We start from the raw sequence: 21,356 nt of genomic DNA, 5'->3' as shown, positions 1-21,356 counted from the left end.
ATGTTTTTTGCAACATCAAATTACCAAAACCTTCTTGCAGGGCCATTCTCCTAGTGATATGAGCAATTGCTATAAATTATTTTTACAATCAATTTTTTAAAATAAAAAAGAATTAGATAAATATAAGAAGTGGTGTCTTTTGTTTATAGACAGATCATTATACAAAAATACTTATCTCCTATTTAATTAGATTTCATTTCATAGGTCATTAATAATTACAGCTAGTAGCAAGCCTTCATTTGCACAGGTGACATTTTAGTGTAAACTTTGACTTTTTCAACTCCCTTATCTGTTCATAATATACAGTACATGCAAACCCTGCCCATGCAGTGCATGCAAGCCCAATGATGCTCTATCAGGTCATATACAATACTGTCTCAAGAAATTAGGCACTAATCCTTATATATTAATAACACATTCCTTAGTCACCCAAAAGGAACAAGAAACAGTTGCATATGCAGGAACAAAAACAGGAATATTACTTCAATGACAGAAAGATGGAAGGCTGTAAACTCATTTTGGTCCCCTGTAAAAGAACATGAAAATATATATGTACTTTATTTTATGAATGCTATAGCTTATTCTCCTTGAGACAGTGACTCCACCACATGCTTAACATGAAAGAAAAAGCCAAAATGGGGCCCTTTTTTGTGCTAAGAGAAACACAGTGCAAACTCTTGAACAATAAGTGACTGTGTGAAGCAGAAATGAATTTTGCTACTCAGGGTGCATGTGGTGCTGGAGCATAGGAAAGTGGCTTATTTTTGTTCAAGTACCTTTTTCAGTTTGTGAATGGGAAAAAACAATTAAACTTTTGCTTAGCATTTTCTTGAGTTACATAATACACCCCCTCCCTGTCTTTCAATGTCTCTTCAACAGATTCAAGGGGCACAAGGGGCACTCTAAAGAGTTCCAATCTTTCCAATTGTTTCCCCTTGAATTCCGAACTGGGCAAGAAACTGCTGGTCCCGCTCCCAATTTCTTTCCCTTAAAAAGTCTTCAAATATTAGTTCTGAAATGAGAACTAAAGTGTAACCCATTCAAAATATATAAATAATTAGTGCATGTATACATGGTTCTACTGTAAAACTGCAGGATTGTCAAATCAATTCTATGATGAATGTATTTAATTTAATGCAATCTGGTATCTATGTTGAAATGAATACTTGTCTCATACACTGTGTATAACACATAGAACACATCCATAAAGACATAAATAATGTCTATAAATAGACTGCATCAAGCCATATATACCATGTATCAGAGACACAAAGCATCTGGGTAGTGTATTCCAGTCACAAGGACATTAATTTGGTCTCTGCACCATTTCTACTATAACATACCTTGAACACACAGGCCCGTTCTGCTTTTTCGAGTTATCCTTTATATACACCTCAACTTTGTTCCCTGAAACACATTTGGCTGCCACATCATAGGACAATGCAAGGAAGAGCAAGTTCATCATATATCTGAATGGTGCAGAAATGGTTCAAAACAGCTGCAGAAAGTCACAATGTATCCACATTTTTACAAAGCAATAGCAGTTGTATCTGAATGTGTTGATAATTGCATTAGCAGGTGTGTGTTTAGCTATCACCCCTTTTCTTGACACAAGCTTGGAAATGACATACCCAAAATAACATGATTACTATTTTTGAAACCTTTTCACTGCATGCATAATCTCTTCTGAAAGGTAACCCTTTGGGGTTTGTTTTCCAAGTCAGAATTACTGTAAATATTACTAACAAAGTTACAGAAGCTTAAAAGATTTTTTTCCTCACTAAAAAGATTTTCTATTTTTGAGTGGATACAGATTATTGTGGTTGTGGCTGGTGCATTTAGAAACACAATGGAGTCAAGTCACAACACTGGAAAAATTCCCTTTCAAATTTGATGAAAATATCACCAAAAGCACACATGGAAACTATGATATGAGGTACAGACACAATGGCTAATTGTAAAATCATAGAAAAGAAGTACTATAATCACAATAATAACATCTTGTATTCTAATATATTCATTGAGGTCCATTGATTGAAGTTTTTGCCAAATACTCAACCCTCATCAACAGGTCAAACACATTCCACGATTTCACATGCTATTTATTATTCAAAAGCAGGCTGGCTCTTTGCGTGGGTTTCCTCCGGGTACTCCGGTTTCCTCCCACAGTCCAAAGACATGCAGGTTAGGCTGATTGGAGAGTCTAAAATGCCCATAGGTATGAGTGTGTGAGTGAATGGTGTGTGTGCCCTGTGATGGACTGGCGACCTGTCCAGGGTGTATTCCTGCCTTTCGCCCAATGTATGCTGGGATAGGCTCCAGCCCCCCTGCGGCCCTGTTCAGGATAAGCGGGTTAGGATAATCAATGAATGAATGAAGGCTGGCTCTTTATTTATTAGCATACTAAATAATAAAACAATATTATTATATTATTTAGATGTTCACCAATAGAAAATGGGATCATGTCACTAAAAATGTGTGGAGTCAAAGGTATTTTCACTGTCTTCCTCAGAAATATTCACACAGACAAGAGATTCCTTCCAAGTCATCCAAAGGAAGTCCTCTATTTAGACGTAGGCATCCCAGAATAAATGTTTTGTTGTAAAAGGTAAATCTTAATGAAAATCTAAAGAACTGTTTTTGCAGTCTCAGTGTGCATATGGAAAATGCTATGGCTTTGTTAAGCAGGCAAAGAAATGCTGTGTTGTTCAGCTAATGACATTTATTAACATAATGTCATTAGCTGAAATGGACAGCAACGATAATTGCTTCAGATAAATTCTAAGTAAACAATAGACATTGTATTGACGTTTCTCCGAGTTAGCACGTTTAAAAAATTGCTGACATTACCTTATTTAGTGTAGTATATGGATTTACAAAATGCAGAGATAATGAGGTCCTCCCATGCTTGCTTTGCCACCCATGTTACACAATAAAAACTTGTTGTGGCTAAAGCAGTGGCACCTCAGAATATGTTTTAAGGCTTTGAAACGCTACATCATGTTACCACTGACAGAAAATTCATGCAAAAAACTCCACACAGGCCAAAGACTCAAGAAGTTACTGAATTGTTATACATATTGACATAACAGCATTCTGAGTAATGCCCAGTAGAGGGCGAAGGCGTGCTCTGATGAAGCACAATGAATAAAGTCAAAAACTGGAAAAGTACTTCCTGAGAGAGCTAACAATACGATCGCAAAACATGAAAATACTTGGTAAATTCATATCAATCCTTCATGATAAGGTACCCTTTTATTCTTTATCCGACTATTTACCCGTGGGAGCCAGGTTTGGCCGGTCTTTTATCTACACCGGGAACTCAGGTAAGTTGGCTAGCGAGCTAACATAGTCACCAATGTTGCTGGCTAAAAACCAGTGTTGGCTTGAAAACGTTTAACGCCCAATTCTCTTTGCTAGAATCACATACTAGGCTATTTAAAAAAACAATCTGGATAATAAAAAAGTATTGTGAAATGTTTCCATATTACATTGGCCAGTTCTGTATCTTTGTAATTTGTGTACAGCTGTGCAGCTGGCTAACCGTTTCGGCCCATTTCATGTAGCTAGCTACATTGCATCCATTGAGGTTTCTGGTAAAAATAGCCTTTGGCTAACGTTGTGATGGTTCTACTAAAACATGAGCTAAAATAAGCTGAAATTTAATTGTTACCATTACCATTTTATTCACAGTATTGAATGCTGTGTTTTAAATGAGAGATAGAAGTTAATGAAGTCTGATGCTTAATATAATACAAAGTGAACATTCTAGATAATTGTGTCTATTCTATGGTGTCTGCAGGTCGTTTCTTTTTTCTTCTGGATTTAGTATGGGTGCTTTTGTGTCACATCCTTGTGAGTCTTTCTAAACAAACTACACTACACCAAACATAGGTCTGACATAGCATATCTTGTTCTTGGAAACAGTGCCACTTCCAGGAAAATATTAACTGCACAGAGAAGTTAAAGGTAGACCACCTGGTAGTATTTGAATGGCATCAATTGCTTGCAAAAAGTCATTCTAATTGGCAGGGGCACCGGTACGAATTTTGGGAACCCTGGAAGGTTAATGCACTGGGCCCCTTGCCTCACAACCTGTCACAATATTAAAACCTACAAAGATTCTCTTAACTGTACTCTCATTTAATTAAAACTCTGTAATTCCAACTCTTACTGTCACTAGATTAGATGTGATCATATATGTAAGCACATTTTCATATTGATAATAATGTGTGTCTCCTCTGCAAGCAGAAGTTGGTGATTTTATTGGTGGAACAAGCCAGCAGCAGGGATATTAAGCACTGTCTTACCAAAAACATTTTTGTTCACACACATACATCGTTTTGTATAGACGCAATCAGTTTTTAGTTAATGTTATGATTAACCAGATAAAACATTGCCTGCACAACAGAGTGCAAAACTGTAGTAGTTGTGCTTCAGGTGCTGTTTGGAACATTGTGAATAGGCGTTTGAAACATTGTGAGCTAACACACTCTTCCAAAACATGTTTTAGTTGTTTTTTGTTGAAGTAGTTAGGCCTATTTGTTGTTTTCTCTATCATTACTGGTGAAATTCACATTAATCAAAGTGTTTTAGTTTCTGGGATAGCCAATAAGCAACCATAATAATAAACGACATTCCTCAGTAGAAAAACTACCATTGAAGGGACATTAAATTCTGGTGGAAGCGGCCGCTTCCCCTCGTTCTGTTCGGAACTAGGTTAGCTAAGATTAGCAAGCGCAAGTTAAAATAATTAAAGCACTTTGTGAGTCCAATGGATTCTTGTCATTTTATCTGTCATCAACACCTGGCAGTCAACTCTTTTAGCAGTGGTTCTCACTGCACCCAAGGTTGTGCTACAATCAATTGACAGAAAAAGATAGATATTAAATCCAAACTTGATAGCAAGCAGATTACGATGAACTAACACAATATGAAATACATATTTGGGTTATAAATGAGGAAGTTAGCAAATATCAAAAAATGTTTACAAAAAAACAAAACAGCTAGCTAGCTAATAATATAGAATATATTTCCTGTTATCCAAGCTACCTGTATCACTACCTAAAAACTGCCAATTTGGTGGCAATGAAACGTAAATGTGATTTTGTTAACTCCGATAGCTTCGTTACAGACCTTGGCGGGCTAAACCACTGATCGCTAACTTGTTTTCCCTCCCAGGGAACCGTAAGTTCCACGAGAATGACCTGCTTGAGGCTTCTGAGATCAGCACCATGTCTGGCCTTAGCGCTGTTGTGGCAACAGTTTCTGGGAACTGCCCAGGGCCTCCCCAGGTCAACTTTCAGCTCCCAGTCTTGTGCCGTTACTAGCAGGCCAGAGGAGGTGGTCCTGGCAGCAGATGTTGGCTTCTCACCAGCCCTGATGAAAGCGATGGTCTTCTTCACTGGGCTGAGGCGCTTGCATTGGCTAATCCCACTGCAGATGGTGTCCGCTATGACCTTCAGGACTTGGTCATGGTGCCAGTGATAGCGCCCCTCGCCCAGGGCTTTCAAACAGCAGCTGAGGATGTGCTCCAGGGTCCCTCTCTTCAAGCACAGAGGACAAGCTGGTGACTCCACCTTCCCCCAGCAGAACAAGTTGGATGGGCTTGGTAGAACGGGGGTGGCCTGTAGCGTAGTGGTTAAGGTAAATGACTGGGACACGCACAGCCATTGGGCCCTTGAGCAAGGCCGTAAACCCTGCATTGCTCCAGGGGAGGATTGTCTCCTGCTTAGTCTAATCAACTGTACGTCGCTCCAAATGCCAATAATGTAATGTAATGTAATGTAGAACATCATAGACAGCCTGGATTAAGAATTTGATTTGATGGGGCTTGGCTTTCCAAAGCTTTGCCCATGAGACTTTGTGCTCCACCGCTTGCTCCCATCTCGTCCAGGCTCTCTGCTGCCGCATCCCAATCATTCTGCTGACCCTCCTCTCAATGCCCTCGACTGTGGAGATTGGAACCTCATAGACCAAGAGGGGCCAGAGAATCCGTGGGAGGATACCATGTTGGTATATCCAGGTCTTAAACTTGCCAGGTAGGCCTGACTTGTCCACTGCAGCTAGCCGGGCTTCCAGCTCTTGATTGGTCCTTCGGATGGATGCTGTGTCTCTCAGGCTGCCATCAAACACCTTTTCCAGGCTCTTCACTGGTTTCTCAGTGATGGATGGTATCTGGGTGCTGCCAAGTGCGAAGCGGAACTTCAAATGTCTTTCCTTTCTTCAGCACCAGGTATCTTGACTTCACTAGCTTGAAGCTCATGCAAGCCCAGGTGATCAGCTCAGCTCTTCAGTGCCCTTCAGCCACCGGATCCCTGGGACAGATGTTGTTGTCACATTCAGGGTATCCATAAAGACCCTAATAGGTGGCTGTTGGATAACGGACTTGGTGAGGAACCAAGCAGACTTCACCAGTATGTTCATGGCGAGTGCAAAAAGGATCATCCCGTAATAATTCCCTTCTCAAGCTTGTGCCACTCTGAGGTTGTAAAGCCAGCAGAGACTTTCAGACGGAAGCTGTTGTAGTAGTCCAGAAGGTCCCTGAACTTGCCTTGGATATAGTGCCGTTTCAGTGCCTCTTCGAGTTGTGGGGTATGGACCTATAGGCGTTTGCAAGGTCCAGCCACAGTACAACTAGGTCCGCCTAGTTCCCCTTGCTTCCCTGATCAGCTGGGTGACCACGCCTATGTGCTCCAGGCATCCTGGTACCTTCGGGATCCCTCCCTTCTGGACCGAAGTATCAATGTAGGAGTTCCTCAGGAGGTAGTCCGTCAGGTGCCTGGCAACAGTGCTGAAGAATTCCTTCCCTCAACACTGAGCAGCGAGATGGTTCTGAACTGATCGATCTTCTTCGACTCTTCCACCTTTGGAATCCACATACCTCCATTGATGAGCTTCCTTGCCCCTCCTCCAGATCACCTTCAGGATTCTCCAGAGCCTGTGGAGTAACCTTGGGCAGTTCTTGTAAACCTTGTACGGTACCCTACGCGGTCCTGGGGCTGAGCTTGCTCTTGCCTTCTTGACCACCTCCTGGACCTCCTTCTAGCTGGGCTCCTTCCCCTTGAAGTCCCTGATTGGTGCAGGTGGATTAATCAAGGACTTACAGTAGCCCAGATCTTGCTCCCTGGATTCATCTCTGAAGGTGTCTCTGAAGTGGCAGTCGATCTCAGCTTTGGAGCAGGTGAGCTGACCGCTGCACTTCTGCTATAGTAGCTGTTTTGTGAACCCAAATGGGTTTGCTAGAAAGGCAGTTTGCTTCCTGGCCCCCTCTTTCCTCTGCCTCCTGTGCCACTCGGCCCTCCTCAAGGTCATGAGCTTCTTGCGGAGGATGCTGTGCAGACTTGTGAGAGGTCCCCTCTCCTCCTCCCTCGCCTCCTTGAATTACTGCCTTAAACTCTTCAGCTCCTTCCCGAGCTTGTGGACTTTACTTGCTCCGTTGTTCATGGTGTAGGCGAGTTTAATTGCTCTATTCTTCTCCAGCCCGTACCTCTCAGCTGCTAGGCTGATAATGATGGTAGTTATTGTCTGGAGGCGTCGATCAGCTTCAGCCTTGGCCGTTGCTTCCAGGATGGAATTGACGTTCTCCTCGAACTGGAGCCACTCCTTTTCTATGCTAGCTTGGGGCCACTTGACCCCACAATATTTCCTTTGCTCTGTGTGGGTCTGGAACTTGTGTCACCTGGAGGTTCCGGTCACTGTGGGGTGACTCCGGGCCTGGTTTCTCCTGCGTTTCACCAGGTGTGGTTCCTGAGCGCTGTGACACTTGCACTGTCTGCACGCATTTCATCTTGGCCTGGTGGATCTTCAGGCCACATGGGTTCTTACACACCTTGCCACAAACACATTCCATACTCATTGTTGTATTTTGTCATGTGTCGGTGTCCTTTCATCCATCCAGATGGGATTCTCACCCCCCCCCCCCCCCCCGGTATTTTTCTGTGAGTCGATCTGTAGCTTTCTGCTGGTTCTTCCTCTCAGAAGATGCAGAAGGTCGGGCTGCTAACCGTCACTGCCCCATTGCCATCTCTCCAAGCTGTCTGCTGTCTCTCCAGCTCTCACCACTCTATTCTTGGTAGTATCATTGTTTTTACACAGCAACAGTAGTCAACCAGACTGTTCCTGGTAGTCACTGGTTGTTCCAGAGAAAGTATTACTTAACCAATATCATATGCAACCAAAATAAATGGTAGAATCTTTGTGGGCCCTGGGGGGGACATTTGTACATAATAAACAGTTCCCATCTCCATTAGGACCTGCAGAAACCTTTTTAAACAATGATTTATTAAGACATTGTGGATGATGTCATGTAATAGAATGGGTGAGAAGCACTGACACTTTCATTTGAATGTTGTACAAATCATTTACAAGTAATGGTAAGTCATTGACAAAATATGTAAAGTACAATTATTTAATTTTCATTGGAACTATTTGTTTACTAATCATTTACCTGTGTTTTATTAATAATTATTTATTTTATATTATATATTATATATTATTTTAGGGTTTGTACATTACTGATAACACATTAAGTATATAGCAACTCATTTATTAGATACTGCTAAAATTAATATACCTCATAGTGGAAATGTTAATTTTAGGTCCAGATTAATATATCTTATAAAGTGTGTAATTGCCTCCCCCCCCCCCCCCCCCCCCCCCCCCCGCCATCAAAGTTGGGTACTACTGTTTTGTGCATTAAAATCCTGATTAATTTCTTAAACTGTTTTTTTTTTTTTTTTTTTTTTTTTTTTTTTCACAGATTTCGAATCATTCTCCACATGTCTACTGTGTATGTTCCGCACGTGTGTATGTATGGGATGTTAAGACACCTTGTCTAGAGGATTGATATGTCTGGTAAATCATGCCCCTTGTCACCTAATCTACCATGTTAGTTGAGAAAAATTCAGGGGTACAAGCATAGCTGATGTGTACTGGCTGTGACTTAATCCAAGCGCTAAAGCAGCCATGGCACTGATGCCCTCCAACATAAGCACCATGCCTTTTCAAATGGCTGATGTTCTGACCCAGTCTGCTCCTTCATATACTATTTCATATAGAGTGATTATGTGACGCTGTATAATAATAATAATTATGACTAGAAGAATGAATGGAAATTTCTTAGAATGAATTTTAATTTTAAAAAGTGTCTCATTACGGTCTCTGTAATGTTATAATAATGGTTAGGAACTCACAGAACTTGCTATCATATTACAAGGCCAGTCATGTAACAGAGACCTCTGCTTTTCTCTGGTACTGAAAACACTGAGGGAGGCGCAAGCACTTCTAATCACATGGGGAGGAAAATGGTACTGTACGACATATGGAGAAAAAGATGGGGGGACTATGTGTAATTGGGGGAATAAAATGGTGGGACTATGTATAAAAAAGGTATACGAAGATATGATTCCTCCACGCATCACCCAATATGGATGTAAATACCCTCACATGTATTGTTTTCAAATCCAATGTGCTTGACTCCGGAGCCAAAAGAACAGAAATTGTACCAACTGTCCAAATACTTATGTGTAGACTGAAGCAAGTACCTTGCTCAGGGGCACAACTAAGAAAATGTTCTGCTACCTTGGAGTTGTGAGCCCAGTTCCCAAACCTTTATGGTTCACTTTTGCAGCTAAAGTATTAGTTCTTGGTGTGTTGATGTGCCTTTTGGTCCGGACTCAAATCCTGACTATGCAGTACAGAGTTGGTTGAAGCATCGCCCATGGAGGGAGAGAGTAAACTGGCTGGGTATTTAATACTGCATTGCACATTAGTATATCCTCCCTATCAGTTATCTGTTAGCCTTCTGCAGCTTTGCAGTTTATCTGCAGCTGACACAATGAAATACAGTACTGTGCAAAAGTCTTAGGCACCTGTATAACATTCTGTACAGAAGATTCTTTCAAAAATAATTCAATGAAAGGTCCTAAATAAACGTACTAAACATTTTACATTACATTTGAGTAATTTGGCTGAATCAAATCTATATTTTTTGTGACCACCCTTCGGCGTTAAAACTGTATCACTTCTCTGAGATAGCCAACGCTGTCCTACAGTTCTATAAGACAGTCAGCAGGGTGGTTGTTCCAAGCATGTTGGAGAACTTGCCACAGTTCTTCTGCAGACTGGTTGGCTCCTTGCTTCTGATCTCAGACAGACTTGATCAAGTTTTTATGTAAAAAGTAGTAAATTGCTTACAGTAATATGTTACTTTTTTAATTAAATGCAAAAATGTCTCTGTAAAATGTAATCTTTTGGAACATGAATATTTGGAAATCTCGAATGTGTTCTTTTATACTAACACACACACAAAATAAACCTATATGTATGTATGTATATATATATATATATATATATATGTGTATATATATAAAATAAAGTCTAGGGTGCCTAAGACTTCTGCACAGTGCTGTACATTGCAGCTTTAGGATGGACTTACATTCTTTTGTGTATTCCACATCAGAAGAAAAAGTAAATAAATATTGTATTAAATATGTTTTTTTGGAAATGGTATTCTTTTCTTCAGTCTGAGAATCAGTTATGTATGTGTATACAAGAAGTGTAAATAGTGGGGGAGATTTTCCCCATGGGGGTCATTTATTTGTTTGGTGGTTGACACTTTTTTTTCTCCCAGGAAATGGAAGGGATCCTTTTACTGCAGGGATTAGCAATGCTATTACTGTCCCCTGTTTCCATAGCAGCACAATCTTACAGTTTAACGGTTTCTTTACCGTGTCTTTAATAATGTTACATCAGCCAGAACTATAAAATCTGTCTCAATTAATTATATACTTAAAAATGGAAATGTTTAATTCACTGAAGTAGTTTTAGAATTCTGAAATATAAAGTGCTTCTCTCTTGCCAAGTCAATAAATATGAATCTTTTTAATCAGAAAATACACTGCAGACAGAGTTGTTTTACAATTACAGTGTCAACCTGTTTTTCAAAGCATCTGCCAGCAAAGGAGAAAAGCAGTGATTATTCTTCCACCCGGGAGACAGAAACATGTTTTAATTACACACAGTTGATTTGGGGCAACAATGAATATTAAAAAGTGATATGACAGTTTTTGTATTGTTATATAACATGCTGCCTCCTATTGTCAAGATGTGGTGTCTTGCCAGCAAAATATGTAAATCAGTGGTTTCCTTCCAGTCCAGATTTTAAATGAGCTGAAATGCAAGGCAGCTGAAACAGCTGGTCAGCTACTCAGTCCCTGACTGAGACTATCAATTTAAAAATTCAAGACTCATTTATCTAAACCTACTAATTGTATCTATGCCTACTACATTTTTTCAGAACATGGCAAAGGGCTTTCTTTTTTTGAAATAACACATGAAGGCAAGATTAGAGCAATAATACATTATGAGTATAATTAAATATATAATACAATAAGAATTAAAATGCAATTCAAGAAAATGATAATCTAGCATAATTCATTTTAAGGGACCTAAGACTGTGGGAGCTTGGGAGTCCTCACAGAGAAGGCCTTTCATTTTTAGTCTAGAGCAATTTACTCTTTCACCCCTTTCTCATTGATTAATTCTCAAATGTCTCCTGACAGAAACCATAGTATTTACATTTTATCACCAGGCTTTTCAATTCTGCCCTGTATTTTTATGCTCAAATGATGCTTTTAATGTAAACAAAATATGCAGTATACTGTAGATTCTCAAATTAAAAAAACAAATCAACAGAACAAAATAAGATCAATATTTTGAAGGACAGATATGAAGAAGGTCTTGGAGGTGCTGTTTTGTGTGCTATGTTATTTCCTCTTTGGTAGATGGGGATTGTGATCAGGGGGCAGTGAGAGGCAAAACATGATTGAGCCTCAAGATTTAGTCAGTGAGGTCACAAATTGATTTATGTGCCATTGAATGAACAGCAAGCCTTCAAAACATGCAGTTCCTCCTCTGTGGCTTTCCTTTTTTAGCCAGCGGTTTTGAGACAGAGAAAAGTGTGTTATGTTAACTTTGATTTATAAGAGTTATGAGTATGACAATGATAAGAAGTCTCTTCAGGGGAGGACAGTTTATTTTTTCCTCCTGCTGAGAGAAAGTCAAACATAAGGTTCACGTACTTCACCAATCATACTGAAGCGGCTGCATGCTGTGATGCTTGTAATGCTTTTTAATTTAATGGGCCTTGTCTGATCATGTTGATTTTAATGAGTTTCATAATTATCTCTTGTAATAGTATCAGACAGCTATTCTTTTATTTGCAAAGCATTTGGAGGCATAGGATGTAAAAAAATGAAAAAGTCGTTGCCCCCTTGAGTCATTGCCCCCTTAAGCATCATAATCTGTGTCTGATCAAATAGATGGAATCTTCAACACAGCCTTCACTACAGACAATGACCGTTGTTACACCATCTGGGTGAGGCAAATAGTGGGCATCCTTGAGGACTACTCAGACGCCAATGATAACCTGGGGGGCAGCACACCTGCTTGTGACAATGAGGCAGCCAATCCAGCTGCCTTAGCATACCGTGTTCAGACCTGTCAGTCCCCATAGGATGTGTTCCATGGACATCGTATTGTCCGCATCACAGTCCACAGCAGTGAGACTGGTAATACGATCCTATCCAGTGCACAGTCTGTCCACCAGGCTGATGGAACCTCACAACTGCAGGTAGTCAGAGAGACACAGATTTCATTCACCCAGAGTGACAGTGTTTAAGTTTGATGGCCTTGTTGTATTAAAGCTGGATGTCAACATACTCACTGGCACACCTTTAATGGAAACAAATGGTGTTGCTATTTGTCCCGTTAAGCAAGAAGTGAGGTTGGTATATTTATAAGACCTACAAATATGGCTCCTTCAGGCCACCACAGTTCCAGCACAGCTGCGGGATGAGGGTTCCAACCATCTCAAAAAACATATGGCCTATGGAGTTCCTTGAAGTGCCAATGTACCAAACAAACAAGACTGGTCATTCTTCAGATGTGCAAATTGACCCTGATGACCTCTTCCCTGCAGTTCAGTTTCAGTCACTGCTCAGGAAGTACGACATGGTCTACAGTGGTGCTGCTGGACTCTTCAAGGCCATAGTCAACATGGGTGCAGTCAAGCCCCCGCAGCAGAAAGGTCACCTTCCTCTCTAAGCGTGTGGTAAGCTTGTGGAGCTCAAGCTTACTTTTACCAACTGGAGAGGCTTCAGCATGCCACATTTGGGTGCCAGTCCCAAGAGATAATTTTGTGTTGCAGACAACTGAATTGCGGGATTCATTCCAGGAGGTTCATCTGCTTGTGTGATTACCTTGCCAAGGCCACTATATCAGTTGCGGATTGTGATGGTCGGTGTGGTCAGACAACCTAGTAAAGTCGCCACCCTGTTCGTAACACAAGAGGGCAGGCTACACCTGGCTGGCTTCTTTCTAAGTTGCGACAATGTGGCTACCTTGTGAGGTAGAGGCGCTCTCCATTTCTGCTGCCACCAAACATTTTAGACCCCCATGTCATTCAGGCTGCAGGAACATGTGTATCCTCACAGACGGCAAGCCTTGTATGCAAGCTTATGCAAAGCTTTGCTATAGTGTGTTCTCTGCAAGTTCTTGTGTCTCAGCCTTTCTATATGAAATTGGCCGATACCAGGCCTCTCTCATGCATGTTTTGCTCTCTGCAAGGGTTTCCAGGTGTGTGCCTTTACCATGCACACAACAGACTGTGTTGTCCAAATCATGTCTGTCCAAAATAAATATTGCATCTGTCCTCCAGTAACTGACCTGCCTGGTTGGTGATACAGTTGGAGTGTAGTGATCTTTGCTGTACCCATACCAATTTAATTCAGGGCCATCCGGGAAACATTATGGTTGTCAAGCCATACTGGGATGTAGCTACGGTCACAACTTATGGCCTGCTTGTTTCAAGCATGAGGAGCCCATCATTCCATCCCAAGTGTGCCTCATTGTCCCATGCCAGGTTTTGTATGCTCTCGATTTGGACTGGGCAGTCTCTGATGGTTGCCATTCCTGTGTGAGTGCTAGGCTGGAGCAGTCCACTTCCTCCTTGCTAGATGCTGTGGGTCTGTCCTTTGCAGCTGCAGCTGATGTCCTTAAGCATTCACGTCAGGTCATATTGTCCTCCAGGAAGTGGTGACATCCTTCATATATACCCTACTTCTGTTGGATGAGTGTCATGAGACATGATACAGCTCTGATACATGTCTGCATTCAAATGCACCCCATGGATGGTCCCCTGGCGGTTAACCTTGCCAATCCTGCCCCTCAATTGAAGCCTAGACAAGTCCTTGCATCGGCACAGAATTCCACTATATACCATTCTGCAGTGTCAGGAATTTTGTGGGGTCCTAGCTGTGAAGCACGTTTTATTGCCATCTTGACTGCTTCATGGTTCTGCCTGACGTCCCTTCTTCTCAATGGCCCTGTCCCTTAGACAACTCTGCAGAAGACAAGGATCTACTCCCAGGACCATGCCTGCCACCTTTACCACCTGATATCCCTATCCCTATCGTATCAGCACCTGCCATCCAGGGCAGCCCCCACCACCAGGACAGCCCATACTGCCCACCTGTGCCTCTGACCGTGCCAATACCATGTAGCACTCCCCACCTGCTCTGACTGAGCTTGCCCCATAGTCGTGTGAGGCACCTCGTCGACCGTCGCGCCCCCGGGGCCACCAAATGTGCTTCATGGACTATGTTGATTTCTAGCTATGTGACTGTGCAATGTTGACGTGGTAGTGTACTTTCAGATTCTGATATTGCCATATTGTAATGTGTGCTCCTTTCTATCTTGTTTTTCTTGGGTCAGTAGAAGAGCTAGTACCAACTAGTGATACTTGGTCTAGTTAGGTTTCTTGGGAGAGTGAGCAACCATATTGCTTCCACTGTGCCTTCCTGCCATTGTTACCACGTTGAAGTAAAATGCTTTATCCTCCCTATGCTTGTCTTGGTTCTCTATCCTATCATCCTAAATCCTATCATCACCGTGTGCCAAAAAACACTGAAATTGGGATTAACGATGGCTAGGCACGGGTATAGGAGCAAGCTAACACGGCAACTGCAACAGAGCCTGAAAGTAGGGGTTAGCGAGAACTGCATTATCTGTATCTGTATTATTCAACCAACTATATTACCTGTATCCGTATCCATACTCATCAGTGGGCTGTTTGATCAGATCCAATGCTTAATAAGCTTACTTCTGACTTTCACCTTTACAAAGAATTGTCTGTCATTTCTGTAGTCCCTTCCAGGGGCCTTGGTATTCAAAATGAAAATCAGGTGATTTTTTAAATTATTGTTGGGAAGTTTTAAATTGCACAAAAATGAAAGTAAAGTCAGGCCAAAACTAAGGTCCCAAAATACCAAGAACATAAGAAGGAAGCCATTCCATGGAAGTCACGGGGTGAAAGGCATATAGGCTAGAACTGGCACAGCTGAGGAACAAGAGAACAAGCCAACTATTTATAGAACAGCCTCAGAATTGACTCTGACAGTGTATTAGAGCACTAGTTTTTTTTTCTTATGAAGTATAGAGTCAGCTCCGGAATTACTGCACCCTTTATAAAAATGGAGAAAAAATGCTGCGTACAATAAATACAGATACTAATCATATGCTCAGTAATTTTCTATATTAAATGTACCAAAGGTCCTGCTTTCAAATCGTGTTCCGTTTTTAAGGTGCAAATGGCCTTCAAGCTCATGCGCCCACTTCCTTTAGTTTTTTATATCACAAACTACACTTACATAAACTGAATTGAATTGTTGACATAGCACTTTATTGGGAATTTATTACACATTTTTTAGACTTATTGGTCTTTTGCTGCTGTAGCCTCTCCACTTAGAAGTTTGACGCGTGTGTTCAGAGATGCTCTTCTATATATCACTATATATCATATATACATATCACTGTTGTAATGTTTGGTTATTTGTGGTACTGTCACCTTCCTGTCAGCTTTGACCAGTCTGGCCCATCTCCTCTGATGTCTCTCATTAACAACACGTTTTTGCTGGTAGAACTGCTGCTCATTGGATGTTTTTTTAGAATCACTTGGATCACATTCCTTCCCCATTCTAACATTTGGTCTGAAAAACAGCTAAACCTCTTGGAAATTAAATATTTGCATTAACAAGCTGGTGTATTGGTCTACCTAATATATTGCTCACTGAGTGTAAATCAAATGAAGTGGCATTGCTCCCGTTTGCATTATCATTGTCATGTGGTCATGCAAAGACCCAGCCAAAATTCAAATTGATAGGCTAATGCAAACCCTAGTCTGATTTATTGGCCTATATAAAAACTACCATTTTTTATTTGGAATTGCAAAGGCCTTACTCATGGAAACTTGGTTTCGGTGAACTTAGCTAGTTAGTTCTGAAGACAACCCATTTGCCCATGCAAACCCGTACATAGCTACACGGCATCAAAATAACAACAGAAAGACATGACAGTGAGTTCTAGTGGTACAACGAATCACGTTTTTTTTTCTAGTTTTCATAAAGTTATTAATTAATATTAATTCCCAAACTCAGAGAACTAGCTGAATAGTTAGTAGTAGCTAGCAGCCTAGCCTGTAGGGACTCCCAGGGACACCTCTTGGTTGGGTTTGAACCATTGGTTTGAACCGCCCCTGTAACGTCCTGTCCTTTGATTGACAGGTCTTTTAACTTTGAAAATGAAAATACAAAGGAGGGAATGCATTTTCTATTTGATTTTCACCCCCCGAACACATGAAAATGAATTTTGAAAAAAGGCCAATTGCATTAAGTGAAAAAGTGAATACCGAATGGACTTTACATTTTCCAATTTAAAATTGTCAGATAAAGTGCCTACATTAAAACTTGAAAATGATAATGCAAAGTGGGCTTTAGCATTTTCATTTTAATTACAGTTAATTTTAGGTTTTATGTATATAGAATGAAAACAAAATGTAATTGCCGATTTGCATTTTCATTGAAATTTTGGCATGATTATGCTTTCATAGGAATCAGACAACCAGTGAAACACATTTTTAACTATTGAAACAGTCAAACTATGCTATAGTAATTGTAGTGAACTGAATAAGCTAAATTATTTGGATCTAACTGTAAAACAAGTCACACAGTGTAGGTGTGAAACTTGCCTGACATATGCAGGTTTAATACATATCTTGGAAAATTACTTCTATCTTCTGATTTTAACTGCACTAGCGCCTGATTTGTGCTGCATAATTTCTTTTTGGAGAAAAGTCACACTTATATTCACAACACATTGATTTATTGGCTCATTCAGTTAATATCTGATAAATGTGTGTTATCTTTGTAATATTCTTGCAATATTTCCCATAACTATCCACCAACACATTTTAATGTCTCTTTGAAACGGGCATCAATTTCTCAGAGTATCCTAATAGAAATGGTTCTATTAAGTATTCAAATGCAACCAACAATTTGTCTCAATAACTGTATAATTGAAAGATAATTATTAAGAATATTTGTAAGCCAACTATGTGTATATACTATGTGTCGTACTTCTTAGTAGTAGTTGTAACTCAGCAACAACTATAACAGCTTGCAAACGCTTCCTGTAGCCAGCTAAGAGTATCTCAATTCTCGCTTTAGGAATTTTTCCCCATTTGTCCTGGCAGAGCACCTCTAGCTCAGAAATATTCTTTGGCCTCCTTGCATGTACGGCATGTTTGAGATCTCTCCATAGATTTTCAATAATATTCAAGTCTGGGGTCTGTGGTGGCCGTTCCAAAACCTTCATTTGTCTTTCCTGGAGGCACTTCATGGTTGATTTTGAGGTATGCTTTGGCTAATTGTCTTGCTGGAATACCCAAACTCTCTTTTACTTCAATGTCTGGACTGACCTTCAAATATTAGGCAAATGCTTCACCCTTTTTTCTCCAAAAGATACCTTCTTTGATGGTGGCTAAAAAGTTCAATTATGATTTTGTCAGTCCATACCACATTGTTCCAAAAGGCTTCAGGATTCTCAATATTTTCTTTTGCATACTTCAGACACTTAATTTTAAGTTGACGTCGTTCTTAATGGCAACTGAGCCATGTAGGTCTTTGTTGTTTAAAGTGTTATATTGTTGTCCTGTGAAGAGCTAGACGTGTGTTTGCTACTCTTTTTTTGCAGCAATGTGTGGGTTCTTCTGGACATTTCTCACCAGGTCTCGGGCCATTCTATCTGAAATCTTTCTTGTCTTCCAGACTTTGCCATGACTTCAACTGTTCTATTTATCTTCCATTTTCTTATAATGTTTCTGACAGTGGAAATAGGTAGTTGGATACTTTAGAAGGCATGGACTTGCTTCTGAATCAAAAGTTCAGCCGTGGAATTATACTGACCTGACTCATTGAAGCCCTACCAAGTAAATCACCTGGGACTGGTCCTGAGTAATCATCTTTTTTAAAAGTAAGAATAATCAAAAAACCATTCCCAAACTTTTGCAAGAGGCCTTTTTCCTTTCCTAACAGTGAACAGTGAAAAATGAAAATAAAAAGTAATCTTGCATTTATTTTTATTAAGCTGAACTCAGTGCTTCAGTCACATACATATTCATTGTAACAGATATCTAAACCAGGGGTGCCCATATTTTTGCACCCCACTGTATGTTGTATATAGCTGCAACACACAGTATATAAGTGGATAAACACTAGACAGGCTTGCTAAGAAATGGCAAAAAATTAGTTCTAAATATGCAAATAAACATGCATGCCAAAATCATGCTGAAAGCATCCACATTATATAAAGCATGTGCATTATCACAACCAAAATATGGTATAGTGGAACCTTGAAATAAGAATCCTGAGAGTCACAGACTGATCATTCAACTAAAATCACACCTTATCCATCACTGATGCAAATAAATCATGAGTGAGTGAATGAGTGGATAAAAATAAAACAAAAGGTTCAAAAACAGAAACTGTTTGTTAAAAAGGCCAAAGATAGCATGGCACTGAATAAGAGATGAAATAAATGTCAAATAAATTAACATGTTTTAATGAAATCTCAATTATCTCTGGTTTGACGATTGGTTGTTCATGTCAAACTGTGGTTTATAGCTACAAAATGAAAGTGGCCTGTTCAAAGATTACTGATGAAACCAAGGTCAGCACAGCCCTTTGCTCATATTCTCCACAATGCTTCATCATGTCAGCCCCAGATTTCTGTGACCTGGCACAACCCTGCTCAGAAGGCAGTGATCCAGTTTATTTTTGCATACCAAATCATATCCAGAACTAATTTGCTGGGCACATCATACCGACACCTCCATCCAGAACCTCCAAATATTTTAATAGAGAATACAGTTTTCCTCCATTTAGCAGTTCAACTACCTGGTGTGGACATGTGTAGTTTATCTTGCATTGATTAATCTACTGCTGGCTTTACCCTCTGAGTTAGTATGTGTTCAGAGATTAATCCAGATATAGAGTTCTTGCAGGTTAGGAATGAGATAGTATTCTGTGAGTGCACTGTGTGAAGGATTCTCCAAATGGGTCTAGAAACCTTTCTACAATGTAGCCAATGCTAACTAATGTATTATAGTAACTAACTAATTTGCCATTTTGACCAAGGATCGCGTAAGTATGTTATACTAAATAGTTTGAGGAACATTTTTTACATTTTGATATATAATTTGACTATTATTTTTTATTCCAATTTTCTGGCACTAAAAATAGAGTCCAAGTAAATAGAACATCAGTAATTCTCTCCAATGTGTATACTTTTAAATTTTGATATTGTCCGTGTGGTAGACTGTTGAAATATAATTTAATGGTGCATCACAACTTTTTCCAAAGTGTTAAATATAATTTTTATTACATACTCTCCCTCAGTTAAATAAATGTAAGGTTGTGTGGCTCCTTTCCTTTCGGAAATCCTCATTATTATTCATTAAAAAGTCCAAAGACATGCAGGTTAGGGAATATAGATGAAAACATTGATATCGAAACTGAAAATGTAAAGTTTACTGTCCCGAGTAAAAAAGAAAAATTATTATATTATTTACACAACACCTTACTCAAGAAAAGTTACATTTAGTCATTATTTTTACATACTTTTCTACCTACAAACATTCAGTCATTGCAGAGAAAATTAACATTGACACCCCATCTGCTGATGAGTTTGTACAAAATGTTCCCTCCCCGTCTGGAGCCTTTTAAAGGCGATCCTCTGTGTGGATGTCCTCGAGCGTTTCCTCCTGACATCACTCTGCTGCGTGGTGTGCGTGTGTGTGGGGGATGGGGGCGGCAGGGGCTCATTCTAAACTGTCTCGGCACTCCTTGCTCCTTTATCCCTGCCAAGACCTGGACCTGAGTTTTGCCCCATGTTTTGTCTCATTTTTTTTTGTCTCGCTCCCTCCCTTTGTCCTTTCAAATATTTTCAACGACGTATTGTGCAGAATAAATCACTTGGTCCTGAAAACCCCCTCCTTTCACACATGCACAGGTGCTGTGATTTGTTTCCTTTTTATTGCGCCATGAGAATGACAAGGTTGACGTATACACAGCTGCAGCTGAAAGACTTCCCTGTGGACTGCATATCTCACATTTCCTCTCTGAAGCTTTGCCCGATTTCCGTGAAGTTTCGCTACGCTGCTCGATCAGTGGCGGTGCTAATCTCGCTAAGTGCACGTAAGGATCCTGTCTCTGTCACATGGCATTACCCTTCCTTTTTTTAAGGATCTCCTCGTTAACGCTAGCAAATTCCTTTTTTTTTTCTAGCCGCTGCCCTCCCCCCACCCTTCTTCTACCTTTTCGGTCATGACTGCTTTCCCATATCTGCTGACAAAGGTTTATTGAAAAAAATGTGCTTACCTTTCCTTTGCTGAAGGATTTTTTTGTCGCTGAAATACACTGTTGGCTTCTAACCCAGTTACCTTCTGTAAACTGTGCTGGATTCTTGGCAGCAGCGCTCGGTTCATCTGAGGACAGCATGGAACTGGAAAAACAGCTAGTGCCTCCCGCATACTTATAGGACTGGCAGAGATCCAGAAACCACTACCGATAGTAAATCAGCATGTCCGCCACCGGAGAAACGTTTTACAGCGAATATAGATGCTGTTTCCCCTTCATGTAGATTCATCCCCTTGATATATTTCTCAAACAATATTTTATATAATCCTTTGATTCTCTCCCAGCCTGCCCCCACCAACCCCCCCTCCTCTGAATCACACTGCTGCACAGCTCCTGTTCAACTTGAATGAACTTGCCAGTGGGCTTCTTGTATCTCAGCAACAGCAAAAGTGACACACTGGATCACCATGTTATCTTGCTTACTGTCTCTCTCTGAATCACTTATGAAACTGTCTTTTTTACCATTTTGTAATGTTTCTATTTTCACTCAGAAAATATAATGAAATAAGAATACATATCCAAAACTGAACTTTTTGTGTTTCC

General features: G+C 40.3%; 1 long non-coding RNA gene across 1 annotated transcript in view; it reads right to left on the bottom strand.

Annotated features, from left to right (window-relative positions):
- LOC133136299 (uncharacterized) overlaps window positions 1-21,143 on the bottom strand; it is a 38,018-nt gene extending 16,875 nt beyond the window's left edge. Inside the window, exon 1 of the long non-coding RNA XR_009709505.1 lies at window positions 20,775-21,143. This is a non-coding gene — a long non-coding RNA (uncharacterized LOC133136299). The remainder of the gene's footprint in view (window positions 1-20,774) is intronic.
- Between the last annotated feature and the right edge of the window lie 213 nt (window positions 21,144-21,356).

Source organism: Conger conger, chromosome 1, assembly GCF_963514075.1.
Source record: "Conger conger chromosome 1, fConCon1.1, whole genome shotgun sequence".
Classification (NCBI taxonomy): Eukaryota; Metazoa; Chordata; class Actinopteri; order Anguilliformes; family Congridae; genus Conger; species Conger conger.
The sequence above is the reverse complement of the archived record's forward strand: the minus strand, read 5'-3'. Positions and strand labels throughout refer to the sequence as shown.